At 39.9% G+C, this 15,204-nt stretch overlaps 1 non-coding gene across 1 annotated transcript; it reads left to right on the plus strand.

The window, feature by feature from the left end:
* The first annotated feature begins 13,683 nt into the window (after positions 1–13,683).
* On the plus strand, positions 13,684–13,790 carry LOC118603262. The gene has a single exon (XR_004951144.1). It is a non-coding gene; the product is annotated as a U6 spliceosomal RNA (small nuclear RNA).
* Positions 13,791–15,204: the final 1,414 nt, after the last annotated feature.

Consider the following 15,204-nt stretch of genomic DNA (forward strand, 5'->3'; position numbering starts at 1 on the left):
ATACAGATAAATAGGACACAGGTGCTCCCCGCAAAGAGCACATAATCTAGTGGGGAAGATAAATATGGAATTAGGTAATTGGAATGTACTGTGATAAGTGCTGTGACAGAGACATGGCAGGGATATGATTTTTATATCCCTTGTAGCTCAGATGTTAAACCTGCTCATTTTAGTCACTTATCTTTACATCGAGCTGACCCACAATGTGCCAGGCATCCTAAAACCAATTAAGACAAGTTTCATGTCTACTAGACCCATTTGCTCCTAACAGTCAATACCTGTCTTTCCACCTTTTATCTTGGCTTTCTGTTCTGTGTCACACACACCCATGAGCTTAGAGGTAGAACTCAGAATTTCCCAGCATCGACATTCAGTGCGTGTTTCCCAGGATGAAGCCTACACTGCCCACCCTGCTCTCATTCTATCTGGTTCCTTATCGTTAACTTGCGCACACTGGAGGAAAGTTCTTTCTCTGTGCAAGTTTTAAAATTCTGCTAATCAATGAACTCTCTCTGCCCCACTATTAATTTCAACCTAGAAAAGGGAGTTTTCCCACATGTAACCTTTCCAAACAAAAGCAGCTCTGGAGCAGTGATCAAGGCAATGATTAAGCAGTCACAAATAAACTGTGAGCTTGCATTCACTTCTGCAGGCAGCAGCCTGGGCTTCTTCCTGGAGACTGTTGACAGAGGAACTCTAGAAGGCAAAAAGAAAAAAAAGAAAAAGAAAAGAAAAGAAAAGAAAAGAAAAGAAAACAACCTTTAAATAACAAGAGGATGGTCTGAAGTGCGGGAACAAGATTCTGCTGGTGATGGATGAGCGGTCACTCTCCTCTGAGTCCCTGATTTAGAGAGCTCAATTTACCCAGGGCTCTCAGACACTTTGAGCGGCTAAAAGAGACCTGAGAAACGCCTCCTGCCTGCCCCTCCTGTGAGCGATTGTTCTCCTGGAGAAGCACCCACTGGTCCTGGAGTTCCTTATCCTCTTGGGGTATCTGGCAGCCCTCAGAGTGCGGAAGCCTGAACTGAACCAAGAGCTCTTCTTGCAACCTGAGCTGCTTCCCTCTTACCCTGACCTCAATAGTCCACAGATCTCAACATGGAGTAAGAAAAAGTCTTTTATACCTGAAAACTCATAGTCAGGAGAGCTTAAACTTTCCCCCTGGGGGGTGTGTGTGTGGGAGGTGGGGGAAGAGATCCTATTTTTTAAAGGTTTTCCTCATAGATTTTTTTGATATGTTAATTTCAGGTCTTGTCCTATATTTTGAGAATAAAAGGACCAACAAATCAGTGTTCTTCTGCCAGGACTACTTCTCTGTCTCTGTCTCTGTCTCTGTCTCATGTGGTCTCTCTACCCACCCCCCACCCCCACACACGCATACAATCTGTTGAACACACAGACATACCTTTTCCATCAATTCTATTGCATGTATTGTCCCCTCCTCAGCACCCCCACATTCTCATCCAGCTCCAGGCTCTCACAGTCTCCCAGGAGGAGTAAGCCAATAAGCCTCCTAATAAATATGCATCTCTATGGTCTCACATCTTTTGAGGGTGGGGGAGGGAATGTGGATTGGATATCAAATTTCAATGACTTGGTACTTTTTCTAAAATGTAGCATTATGAAAGAGACTTGGGGTGATTAAAATTTTTTTAATAATTGAGAGTAGCCAAGATTCAAGAACTAAGGAAAATGCATAAGCCATTAGGTCCAATTTGACAAATATCCTTTGCATTCGTGATTGATCACCTGTAGTGATAAATGAATGTTGTCAGAAAACATTCCAATTCAAACTTATACAGAAAACGACATGTCGACTATAGAGATATCTGCCAAAATGACAGAAATAGAAATCACCAGTATTTACTTTTACACTATGTTTTACAAATGGAGAACAGCTCTAGACCTTTCGGCACAATCATCAAACATTTGTTGTATTTACCATATGTAGGGCAACTGTACAAGAATAAATAGATAGTTATAATGTCTCTTTAGGAGTTAAACCTGGGTTTTCAAACAGACAGGAACCTTTGGAAACTTTAGATCTGTAAACAGTATTAATTTGATTTTATTTAGTTCTCATCCATATTATGGCAGGAATCAATAGTTCCTTGTTTTTCATTGCTGCGTAATGTTCTATTGAGTGAGGTACCACAGCTGGTTTATGCATTAATCAGTCGAAGGACATTTGGGTTGTTTCCAGTTTTTGGTGATTACAAGTAAAGCCATTCCATACATTTATGTGAAAGTTTTTGTGTGAACATAACTTTTCATTTATCTTGAGTCAATACCTAAGAGTAGGGTTGCTGTAGGAGAGTTCCAGTTTCTCCATATCATTGCCGGCACCTGGTACTATCAGACTTTAAACATTTGGAAGAAATTTAAGTTATTCTAATAGGTATATAATGGTATCAAATTGTGATTTAAATCTGCATTTCTCTAATGACTAATATTGCTGAGTATTTTTCATTTGCTTGCTATCCATATATTTTCTTTACTAGAGTACCTTCAAATCTTTTGCTATTTTAAAAATTGGGTTGTTTGAAGCAACCTAACTTAGGTGGAGGTTCCTCGTTGTCTCCCAGGACTCCCCTGTTCATTGGGAGAAGAAGATAAGGAAGTGCAGAACACGTGGGAAGGGGGAAAACTCTGAAAGCTGTAAGAATTAACCCAAGGGAGCTATTTTAAATGAAGGGAGGCTAAACACTTTTAACTGGCAAACTCAAGCTTTTCAACCATCAGAAAGACAAATAAAAATGAAAGAAAATTACGCACATTTTTGCACATCTGAGTCGACATATGTGATTCCTTTTTTTTTTTTTTTTTTTTGGCCAGAGTACATGTAGAATATATTTGAAGAAGAATAGTGAGAGAGAAGATAAGAAAGGTAGGTTGAAATTAGAACACTAAAGTTTTATTTGAAGGAAGAGAAATCGAAGACATTCATGTCAATTTCTCTGATTTCTGAATAGAAGGGCCAGGATGACATCTGATAAGCTAAGAATAAACCGTCTCCTTGAGGACAAGTGAATTAAGCCAGTCAGAGGACAAATACTTCATGATTACATTTAATATGAGATTATCTAAAGTAGTTAAACTCATAGAAGCATAGAAAATAATAATGATTGATAGGTACTATGGGTTAAGGCGATGTTCAGTGGGTATAAAATTTCAGTTATGCTACATAAGTTCTAGAGATGTGCTGTACAGCAATTGTCTACAGTTAATAATATTGTATTGTGCACTTCAAACTTGTTAAAAAGGTAGCTTGCATCTTAAGTCTTCTTAACACACACACACACATACCACAAAGAAACTTTGGAAGGTGTTGGATACATTTATTACCTTGATTGTGGTGCTAATATCATGGGTGTTTGCATATATTCAAACTCATAAAATTGTACATATTAAATATGTGCAGTTATTTGTATATTAATTAAACCTCAATAAAGCCGTTTTTTAAAAAAAATATTTTCTTATATTATTGAAAAGCATTTATCCTCCTCGCTGTCTTGCTCTATTATTGTTATTGGTCAACAGCTCCTTATTACCTACAGGATAGAGTCCAAACATCTGAGCAATGACATAAACAAACCCTTATAATTAGCCCCGACAGCCTGCCCACTCATTTCTTTCTGCTCCTAAACATATTTTCATTCACAGCTGAACCATACTATTTAAAGGTTCTCAAGTGCTGCACTGTTTTCTCTAATTTTTGCACATGCTGTGACCTTTGCCCATCTTTGCAGGTGATACCTACTCATCTCTCAAGGCCCAGATTAGAAACTTTGGAATTTCGGAAAGGTATTAGGTATCTGAGGTTGTGTTGCTGCTATAATTTTATATTACTTACCTATTTCTGTATGACATATTGCCTAAAAACTTAGTTCCTTAAAACAACAAACATGTATTAGCTTACAGTTTCTGTGGATCAGGAATTTGGGAGTGGTTTGGCTGGGTGGTTCTGGTTTACAGTATCTCATGAGGTTGTAGGCGACTGTCATTTGGGACTGTAGGCATCTGAAGGCTTGACTGAAGCTGGAAGATCCACTTCCAAGCTCAATTATGTGGCTTAGCAGGAGGTCCTAATTCCTTATGGGCTGTTGGCTGGAAACCTCAGTTCCTCTCCAGTTGGGTCTTTTCTCATAACATGGCAACTGCCTTCCCCAGAGCCAGTGATCCAAGAGAGAGGCAGAAACCACAATGTCTTTTATGATCTAGAGTTGGAGGTGCCATACCATCATTTCTACCATATTCTACTGGTTACACAAACAGTACAGAACAGGACCACACAGGGTATGACTACCAGGAAGCCAAGAACATTGGGGGCATCTTAGAAGCTGGCTACCACAGAACATAGACTCAAAATTCACAAGACCCAGGTTCAAATCCTGGTTCTATCACATATTAGCTGTGTTACCATATGTAACTTACTTAACTTCTCTGAGCCCTGCTTTCTTCACATATGTAAAATATGTATGATAGTATTAACCTTATGGAGTTGATGTTGGGCCTAATAAAGATGATTTACAAAAGCACCTGGCTTAGTAAGCATTTAATAAATGTTGGATATTATGAAGGAGATCTCAGTTCACAGCTTCCTTAAGCCAATGGCCTCGAGAGTGATTCTAAATAGCCCTCCTATGTTCTTGCTTGGCTTCTCTACTTGCATACTCGCTCTCAGACACAAAGGGCCTCTCTGTCCACCTCCTTCCTCCACTGTTTTACTTTGAATGGTCTCAGGCTTATTTAATAATATTAAGCTGTAATTCCATTCCCCCACAACCCAAAGATATGAGTCAGATAATATGTGCATCCTTAGATTAAAACTCCAAGTTTGGCTTGTTAACTCCATCCCATGTGTGGCACCTGCTCCAAATTTTATTAACAGCCACCAGTTATTGAGCATGATCATAGTGCCAGACTCTACATTCATGTCATCCCTCTGACAATCTACTACCACAGAAAGAAATGAGGATCCTAAATCCTTCAGTTTTTGACCTAAGACTTCTAGGAGATTCTTTCCAGATTTCTTTTGCCCCAATTATTCTTTCTATATTTTGGTTACTCGCTCCCCATCCCTACTCCATCACCCAAAGCCCGCTGTCTACCATTCTTTGCCTGCTCCAGGCCCTGGGAGCTGAACCCCTCTGGAAAGCATCACTGCAACCTGTTTGCCTTCTGGGTCCCTTTGAGTTTACACTAAAAAAAAGCATCCACTAGAGATCAAAGAGTATCAGGCAACTGAGACTGGAGTATTTTTTTTCCTGCTGCTTCTCTGCTTTGGTGTTGTGCCTTCAGCAATACTTTGTCCCTCCACAGTCACAGCTCCTGCTTGGATGGGTAGAAGGGAGGTGTCTCCTCCAAGTCTCTAGCGCTCACTTGGCCCAGAAACACAACTTTTTCCCCTTGCCCTTTCAGGCCTGGGGGTGATAATGCCTTCCAACTATTGCAAACTATGGCTAATATTAAGCTATTGTCTCAACTCCAGGAACTTGCAAAATACATTATTCACCATCATGATTTTCTTTACATGACTTCTGATCAAGGAACACATTTCACAACAAAAGAAGTGAGGCAACAGGCCCATGCCCACAGGATCTCCTGTCCTTACCTCGTAAGAAGCAACAGGTCGCGTAGAAGGTTGAGTGGAACAGCCTTCGGAAGACCTATCTGGCACCAACTGGGAAACAGCATTAAGAAATTTTGGGGTTCTATTTTACAGAATGCAGTATATACTTTGAATCAGCAACCAATATATGTGTCCCTTTTCCTCATAGATAAAATACACAGGTCCAATATTAAGATGTGGAAGCACTTACAGAATGTTGGCCTGATGTTTTGGACTTCTGAGTACTTAAGAGAAGAATGCTTCCATCAGGGATGAACCATTGGAGTGAACCATCCTGGGTTCACTGGTCACTAAACTGAAAAGCAAAGGAGGATGTTACTCTCCCTGCTGGGATGGTAGGCTCTGATCACCAAGGAGAAATTAGATGGCTGCCACACACACTACGAGAGCATAGAGAATCATTTCTGGAACCCAGAGGATGCTTAGGGGCACCACTTACTACTATCATAATAATAATACTTAACGGAAAAAGGCTAAACCACCGAAGAATCAGACTCTTCAGAAATGAAAGTTGGTATGATTCTACCCATACCCATTGATATCCTGGCTGATGGCAAAGGAAAGAAACATGGAATGAGTAGCAGAGGAAGGAAGTTATAAATATTAACTCTGCCTAGTGATCAGCTACAAAAACAAGAACTGTCACAACTGCCCTTTCCTACCTGTTATTCTGGATACTTACACACACATTTCTTTCTCTCTCTCTCTCTCTCTCTCTTTTCTTATAATTTATAGATGAAGTGGTGGCAGTGGTGAACTTTAAATTTTCATCTTTGGTTATACAACATTCAGCCAGGATGATATTCACATCACCCAGATATTCTGATGCCTACTGTGAGCATGCTACTCTCCCAGCACCTCCACGTGCTCACCAACGCAGAAGCTCTCCAAACTCCGTCCTTTTGGGTTGTTATAAAGGTTTCATTACATAGACGAGATTGATTAAATCACTGGCTATTGGAGATTGAATTCCATCTCCAGCCTCTATCCCCTCCATGGAGGTCAGGCAGTGGTACTAAAAGTTCTGACTCTTTAATCACATAATTGATTCCACTGGCCATCAGCCCCCATCCTTAGGTGCTTTCCAAAAGTCACCTCATTACATAGCAAAAGACTTGATCACTCTCAACACTTAGGAAATTTCAAGGGTGCTGGGAGCTGAGAGCCAGGAACTGTGGAGGAAAACCAAATACATACGAGAAATATATTTCAGTCATCGGAAAGACCAAATATATATTTCTTATAAATGACAGTATCATAGGTACATATTTTTTAAAATATTTCCATTAAAAAAAGCAATTAGCTTGGTACTAAAATTAGTCAAGAGCACACTGAATGTATGAACTAGATTTTAAAATTTCTAAAAAAAAAAATAGAGAACCAAATAATCGTGTCTCCTTTCTTCTCCTTCTCCTTTCTTTTTCTCCCTCCCTCTCCATTGTGTTTTATGACCAACAAAGGTTTATTCCATGAATGCTCATTTTAAAAAATTAATTAAAAAAAACAGTGCTTGATGTATTGAACTTCACATTTTTCTCAATAAAACTCAGTTACGTGGACACCACAGGTTACAGACTTTAAATGTATGACTGCAGTCGGTGGTAGGTTAATTTATGGACATGCTAGCAAAAATAAAATTAATTATCTGTTTCATCTTCTATATACTTCTAAGATTTTTGGCACTGTTGTCAATCATTAGTCCCTGGCTACAATTAACCACAAACTCTCTCATTAATATGTCAGAACTCTTGGACTAAAAATATTTTGGATGTCAATGAAAATTTAGGAGGATAAAATAGTTGAAAAGAGAAAGTAGCCTTTTCAAGAGACGGACAAAGAAGGGAACCAAGATATCAGCTTTAGCTGACATACCAAAAATTGACTTAATGTTGGGCTTTGTAATGCATGATTGATGTTTCCTTTCTTTAGGCTGCTAATTCATCTTCCTAATTATGAATAGAAGCCAACAGCAAAAATATTTAGTATTCCCTGAGGAGATACCTCAGTTGACACACCGAGCAGAGGTGGGTGAGAAATGAAGAATTGGAGCAATGAAGCCCAGAAAAAGACTATAAGAACCAGGGATACAATTTGGGGGTGGTCGTGAGGTCAATACATCCCTGATGCACTCTGAAATCCTGTACCCAGTATGGTTCCATGAGTGGACTTCTAGAGGCCCTCAAGGGATGCCCTCAGGCATGGAAGTTACCCTGGCAATCTGCCAGAACTTGAGAGTACAGTCTGGTGAGAAATTAGGATGCACATGGTGTGGATCAATAATCCAAAAATGTCTCTCTTGAGTTTCTCCAAATTCTCATAGTTCCATCATGAAATCCTGAAAATGTACCTCCTTTGAGTCATGTGTAGAGTGAGTGGTACCTTAGAACAACTTAGAGATCTCTTTAAAATGTCAGTTCCTGGGCCCCCCTTCAGACCAATTAAATCCGAATCTCTGGAGGAAGGATTGATGCATTGGTAGGTTTGAAAACTCCCAGGGGATTGTAGGGCTGAGAGTCAGAGCTCTAGAATCTAGATATCATGTTAAACTCTCCACAAGGATCTGATGTCTTTAATTTGTCTATTTCAAACTCTGGCTTCAAATCCATTGTTTTTTATTGTTGGGGACAGTCCCCTTTTCTTCTGTTCAGATAAACCCACAGTCTGCTCCAGGGGAAATAGTTTACCTGCTCAGCCTCCTTGGTGACATTTAGTGTCCTTCTTCCCTTCCCTTCCCTTCCCTTCCCTTCCCTTCCCTTCCCTTCCCTTCCCTTCCCTTCCCTTCCCTTCCCTTCCTTCCTTCCTTCCTTCCATCCTTTCTTGAATGCTTTCTGTGACCAGATTCAGCCTCTTTCCTTCTGAATATCTTGACTAACCCTATGTGAGGACCACCATCTCTGCCACCATCAGACATGTCACTTCTAGAGTTGTCCACCACCTAGCTAAGGTATATGCACGTATCCAAAGGGGAGGTGGCTTTCCTGCCTGCTAGCTTACTACCTTCTCTCCCTTCCCAGTGTCCCTATTTCTTCAGAGAGAAACAACTGACCATTTCTCATGCCACACTGCATGCTTTGACAGAAAGACCCTGTGAATCAGCCTGTGGTGTGGCATATGAACTGGTTCCTCCTAAATGAGATACTCCAGAGAATAACATTCACATATTTAAGTGTGTCAACTTTGGTCTGAAAAAAGATGCTGCCCCAGTGCCTTCACAAAAGTGCACTGGTCATTTCAGGGCCCAAACTTCTCACCTGCACTGGCTGTGATTCGCCTCTAGTAGACAATGATTAACTACCTGACTTCCAGTTTTCTCAGGTACAAACTACAAATGCAAACTCATCTTTATGCAAAACCATTCTTCCCAACACATTCTAGTTTACAGACTTTATAGCTAGAATCCCTGCTGCACCTGTCTATCTTCCTGGGAAACCTCTAGAACTGGCTGTGGCATAGACATGCAGAGATGTGAGACACGAGGTATGTTGGCTGCCATTCTCCCCTTCAGCAAGCTTGACGGACATCGCAATTGTCTTTTCCTCTTGACATGGACGAGGCCTCAGTTTTCTCAATACTAGATCCAGGTGATCATTATTATTTGGAGCTTTCAAAAAAATGGCAGCCTATTGCCCAGCACAAGCAGTGGAAGGAAATGCCTTTGAAACTGCACACACTTAGGTTTGAATCTCAACCTTATAACTCACCTAACTTCAGTTTCTTTATGTTTAGACTACCTCTTTACCATCAAGTAGCTATGGGAATATCCATAAAGCATCTAGTACCTCACCTAGTACAGTAAATGTGGATTCCTCTCTTTTCTCTTCATTAGGGGGCATTTCCTTGAAGATTCAGTGAGCATCATCTTAGGGGTAGATAACAGACTCCCAAGGAAAGACAAGATAAATGTTTGTGTGAGGGAGCTGGTATGTATAGGTAAAAATGATAGAATTTTCAGAGTTTATAAGGGAATAGCCTACAGACTCCAAAAACTCTAGGTGTAGAGGTAGCCCAGAAGCTAAGAAGACAGGGCAGTGAGGCTGTGTTTTCAAAAGATAAAAAATGGTAATAAGGAATAATTATCAAGAAATGAAAGTACATGACAAGTTTAGGAGAAAATGGCAAAGCAGCATCCTGAGTTGCTGATAAATTAGCTATAAATTAAATTAAATTCTTAAATGAAGTTCTAACACCTTTCTCCAATTATTTGAACCTTTCTTCTTTCTAATGAATCATCAAAGACCATAATACACAAAGTGGCCATAATACAGTGAGATGAATTGCCAAAAGTCAAACATGAGGAAAATCACTGTCAGTGCTTCAGAGCACATCCAATTAGTGCTTAGTAATAAGAATTAACATTTTATTCATGGTCGTTAAACTCATCATAAACACTTTCTAAATGACTAAGATAGTAGAAAGGGGGGGAAAAGCCTGGGACTAAGAAGGCGATGCCTCTTATCTAAACACCAGCATCGATGGGAGTTAAGCTTCTTCATCTGTAAAATGAAGGGGCCATTCGACATGGATCAATGACATACCATTTAAACGTTTTTGTTTCTAAGTAATGGAAAAGCTGGCTCATTTGGCTTAAATTATAAAGGAAATTTATAGGATCATGTAATTGAAAAGTCCAAAACGGTTTGAAAAGCTTCAGCTCTAGCTCAAACAACTTAACCAGGAACTAATTTGCCGCTCACCATTTCTTGGCCCTGCTTCTTCCGCCTTGCTTCAGCTTAGGCAGACCTCGGCAGACCTTTTGGTTGCAAAATGGCTTCCAGCTGTTCCCTGGGGCTACATGCTCTCATTTATGGATGACACGAAGCGAAAGTTTTTGTGCCAATGTTATCCGTAGAAATCTGGAGATTCACTCTAACCACACCTCTTCTGGTCACATACCCGTCTCTGAACCAATCACTGAGGCAGGGGACGGAACGTGAGGATTGGCCAGGCCTAGATCATGCGGCGTTGGGTCCATTCTCACTGCAAGAGGTGGATCAGCCTCCTCATAATTGCACTGATTTCCATATGGAATTGGAATAGTGGGACGTGGGAAGGACAAAAAGAAAGGTGCAGAGTCAAGTGACACATTTTTGTGGTCAATGGATTTCAGACTTTTGGGAATGAAAGGAAAACACCAATATATAAAATATAAGCAAATGAAGCGTCACAAGCTGATATAGGAACGGAGGTTTAGAGCTCTGTATTTTTTCGCTCCTAAGAGACCTGTTTAGAAACCTAGTGTTTCAGGAAACAGGGATATAAATAATGTTTTTGAGGTCTATCCAGCTCTATTATTCGCTATTGCTTAATAAGCAAATATCTACTAGGGCAACATGTGTTCATGTCAACTGTCTCCAGGCACTTCAGCAGGCCTCGTGCTATTTAGTCTGTGCATAGCTTTGTAAACTAGGTAGAACATTAATTTTATTAAGAATATGCTTTATAGTTACAGGCTTCTCAACATAAAGACTTATCAGTACCCAGCTATCATTATTTAAGCTTACCCAAGCCCTGCTACTATTTACCTAAGTTTCTGATAAAGATCAGAGGGCTAAAGCTCTAGATCCGCATAAATTGCTAACAAAGCCAATACATGAAGCTAGGGAGAAAAGGTATGAAAGCAGAAGGAAAACCAAGGCTTTTTTCAACTGAACAAGAATCATAAATTTTGTCTCCTCAAAGATCCAGGGAATGAACAAAATATTATATTTACAAATACCCAGGGAATTAACAAAATATCATATTTACTTTGAAAGTCATGTGGAAACCATTTACATGTCTTTGAAAAAGTTAAAGTTTCCTTTAATAAAACCTTTGGCATAAAATCTGAAATACTTTTTAAAAATTATGATTTTAAATGGTGGTAAAATGTACCTAACATAAAATTTACCATCTTAACTACTTGTAAGTGTACAGTTCAGAGGCATTAAGTACATTTACACTATTGTGCGACCATCACCACTGTCCATCTCCAGAACCCTTTTTGTCTTGCAAAACTGAAACTAGGCACCTATAAACAATAACTCCTTGTCCCCTTTTCCCCCCAGTCCCTGGCAACCACCATTCTACTTTCTGTCTCTATGAATTTGACTACCCTAGGGACCTCATATAAGTGGAATATAAAGGACTTGTCTTCTTTATGACTGATTCATTTCACCTTGCATAATATCCTTAAGATTCATCATGTGCAGAATTTCCTTCCTTTTTTAAGACTGAATTGTATGTGTATGCCATGTTTTATTTAACTGTTTATCTATCGATGGAGATTTGGGATGCTTCCACTTTTTGGCTATTGTGAATAATGCTGCCAGGAACGTGGGTGTACAAATACTTTTCTGAGATCTTGCTTCTGATTTTGGATATTACATATCGAGAAATGGAATTGTTAGGTCATATGGATGAAATACTTATTATGGCACGGTTTTGTTTTGTAAAATTCTTTAATGTATATTCTAAAGTAGCAAGTAGTCACAGACTGACAATTTAGCGATTTTGTCTTATAGTATAACAATAGGCGTAAAAGACAGAGCAGCCAGACAAAACTTTTGGAAGATGAAGTGGCTTCTTTCCTATTCAGGGAGATTTAAGTGAGTGAGGGTTCAATTGTGTTCTAGGTTTGTATTTGTGTAGGTCTCCCAATCACAAAATCAAGGGTAAGGGATCCATAGTTTAACCCAGGTTTAACTCAGAGCCTGGGCCCAAGGAAACAACGCTGTGCTTCAGGAGTAAAACAAAGAGAAACTTCAGCAAGCGGGGAGAGGTGGCTGCGTTACCCAGATGTGACCTATTTTTACTTATCTAGCCCACAGCCTTCCTTTTCCACCTGGACAGGATGCAATAACAATGAAAATGTGTCTCCATTTCTTCCTCAGTGGGGAAAAGAACATCTTGTGAAGATGGTTTCATTATTTGTATGAAAGATCCCATTTAATCAAATTTAACTTCTTCGAAGCAATATTTCTTACAGGCAGTTGGCAAGTTCTTTGCAGTTACACCAGCTACTAAAACAATCACGCTTTCAAACCAAGAAATGTGGTATTGAAACTTCTCCCAACTCAATCGACTTCAACTGAAAAAGAAAGCTAGCATTTTGCTCACATAAAATAGGAGTAACTCAAGTACAGGCCTCATATTGTGTCCCGTTGGTGAGCAGCTGACACACAATAATTTGGTGGTGGGGCAGTTGGAGAGAAAGAGTTTGTATTTCTCTACAATGAAGAAAGGCCACACTTTGGGCCAGGGCTATTCTACCCTGAAAAAGCTGGGGGAATGTTTCAGATGTGGCAGTGAAGACACTGTCTCGTTCACACACTCATTAATAGTATCACCTTTCATTAATTGGGTAACAACAGATAATGAAAATTAATCAAACAAAACCCCTTTTGACATAATCTTCATTGGTGATGTCATAGACTCTTGAATAGAGGATACTTTTTAGTTGAGAGACTTCTCTCTGACTGTAAGTGCTATACATTCCCAGGACGATTTGTGAATCAAGAACCAGGTTTGTTTTGTTGGAACAAAGACTAAGAATGCTTAATATCTTCCAGAATGTCTTTCAGATGACTGAAGTCACTGCTACCTTAGACTCTCTTATTTAAACATTTCTATGCTATCACCTTGTAACCTAGGCTTTCACCAAAGAAACGAGATTTCAGAGGATAAAGAATGAACAGCTCCTCTCTACTCTGTCCTGTCTCTTCCCTCTCCCTCTTCCCAGGGCATCTCTTTCTCACCTGTCATGTTTCCCGCCACACTATTGTGTGTGCATGTTATTTATATATCTCTACCATCTACAGAGCCAAGATGGCTAAAGAGCATTTTTGCTAAGAGCATTCTTATGTCTGGTTCTTTTCCCCTAGTGCAGTTGGGGTCAACCTTTAGTGTGCATAAGATTCCCCAAGGGAGATGGCTTGAAATGCAAATTTCTGGGCCTAATTCCAGGGACTCTGCCTCACTAGGTTAGAGTGGGGCCCAGGAATCTGCATTTTGATAACACCACAGGCAATTTTGAGCAGGTGGCCCACTGACCTCACTGTAAGAAGCCATGTCCTGTGCTTGCTTCGGTAGCACATATACTAAAATTGGAACAATACAGAGAAGATTAGCATGGCCCCTGCAGAAGGATGACATGTAAATTCATGAAGCATTCCATATTTTTTAATCAAAAACAGATTCACAAATTTAGTGGACAATTTGGTGATGGACAGAGGGGAGGAGGTTTGGGGGGCTGGGAGAATGGGGTGAAGGGTTAAAGAAGTACAAGTTAATAATTGGTCATGGGGATGGGGAACATGGTGGAGGGAATGCAGTTAGCATTAATATATGATGGCTAGGTGGAGGGCCAGGAGAGGGAGGGAGCAATTGAGATAGTCGTATGAACTATATAGATGTCTAACCAATGTACTGTATACTTGAAACTAATTTAAATAAATAAATTTTTAAAAAAGAAGAAGAAACCATGTCCCTGAGGAAGACAGTCCAGCATCTCTACCCCAGCTGGGAGCTCCAACTGCTCAAGAATGGGTTCTCTTGGATGAGTCTGGCAGTTCCCAGATTTCCTCAAAAGCATCTGAGAGAGAGCAACCAAACATTTCCATAAACACAATTTGCCAGATTATTTTCTGTGGTTAATCATTATGAGGAACTGATTCAGACTCTAAGGTCCAGTCACACTTCTGCGCAGCTCAATATAATTAAGGGCGGAAGTTTCTGTTTTGGGTGTTCCACAGCTGCCATGAACCGTGACTGACAGATTGGACAGGTAGAAATTCTAGACAAAATGCCAGCTCCCACACAGCTTTGTGAGCTGGGAAACTGGCCAATCCCCTCCTCTTGGCCTCTGTTTTCTCATGGGCAAGAGAATTATGTCTTAGTTCTTATAGGTGTTAGGAAGATAAATGAATTTAAAAAAAGCCAGTGTCGAATGACATGCTACCCTTGAGATCCGATGTGAGGACATTTAGCAAAGGTCTCTGTTGCCACTGTGAAAACTGTGTTTTCTTAAAAGGTTGCCTGCAAGAGATAAGAAAAGATCCAAGGTGAAGCACATTCTTTAAACCAGGTACTCAACTAAACTCCTCAGTTAGTAGCACTTAATCTCTACAACTCTTTGAGATAAAGTAGAGGGTTATGTATGTTTCTTCAGATGACAAGAAGCGGAGATGCTACTTATTCTGGGGTGGCGTCTCAGAAAGGAGACAGTCAGCTGAAGAAAAGGTCTAAAGGAGAACCATAACTTAGCAATCCCAACCCACACCCTTTCACTTTTTAAAATCATTCACTGTAATTGCATAATTAAGTAATATGTGACTAAATTCTTCTTGTAAAATCATTACGGATGAAGCTAACTTCCTCTTTGATCCTCTCTCTCTGAAATGTCTTAATTCTTCCAGGAGGCGTTCACTGCCTTCAGTCTGGTAAATATCTTTCCATGCCTTGCTCTATGCAGGCACACAGGTATCTATATCTCTGAAAAACATACAGAGTGACTTTATGTATATGTGTTTTCTGCATATATTTTTAAATATAAATGGGATCGCATTATATGCATTGCTCTGAAACTTGCCTTTTGC

The sequence above is a fragment of the Rousettus aegyptiacus genome, unplaced genomic scaffold (genome assembly GCF_014176215.1).
Source record: "Rousettus aegyptiacus isolate mRouAeg1 unplaced genomic scaffold, mRouAeg1.p scaffold_m13_p_5, whole genome shotgun sequence".
NCBI classification, from domain to species: domain Eukaryota; kingdom Metazoa; phylum Chordata; class Mammalia; order Chiroptera; family Pteropodidae; genus Rousettus; species Rousettus aegyptiacus.